The sequence below is a fragment of the Nematolebias whitei genome, chromosome 21 (genome assembly GCF_014905685.2).
Source record: "Nematolebias whitei isolate Nwh7 chromosome 21, NemWhi1, whole genome shotgun sequence".
Lineage (NCBI taxonomy): Eukaryota > Metazoa > Chordata > Actinopteri > Cyprinodontiformes > Rivulidae > Nematolebias > Nematolebias whitei.
The window spans coordinates 12,912,142-12,912,523 of record NC_056518.1 but is presented as its reverse complement, the minus strand read 5'-3'; the positions used below and the strand labels follow the sequence as shown (position 1 = coordinate 12,912,523).

Below are 382 nucleotides of genomic sequence, written 5' to 3'. Positions count from 1 at the left end.
GGTCTTGTTAGTCTTGTTAGCAGGTCTTGTTAGCATTGTTAGCAGGTCTTATTAATATTGTTAGCAGGTCTTGTTAGTCTTGTTAGCAGGTCTTGTTAGCATATTTAGCAGGTCTTATTAACATTGTTAGCAGGTCTTGTTAGTCTTGTTAGCAGGTCTTGTTAGCATTGTTAGCAGGTCTTGTTAGCATTGTTAGCAGGTCTTGTTAGCATTGTTAGCAGGGCTTGTTAGCATTGTTAGCAGGTCTTGTTAGTCTTGTTAGCATTGTTAGCATGTCTTAACATTGTTAGCAGGTCTTGTTAGCATTGTTAGCAGGTCTTGTTAGCGTTGTTAGCAGGTCTTGTTAGCGTTGTTAAGCACGTCTTGTTAGCGTTGTTAAGCA

The 382-nt window shown here is 39.5% G+C and overlaps 1 protein-coding gene across 1 annotated transcript in view; it reads left to right on the top strand.

The window, feature by feature from the left end:
* LOC119427750 (transmembrane protein 87A) overlaps nt 1-382 on the top strand; it is a 30,168-nt gene that overhangs the window by 13,569 nt on the left and 16,217 nt on the right. The gene's annotated exons all lie outside the window — the stretch shown is intronic.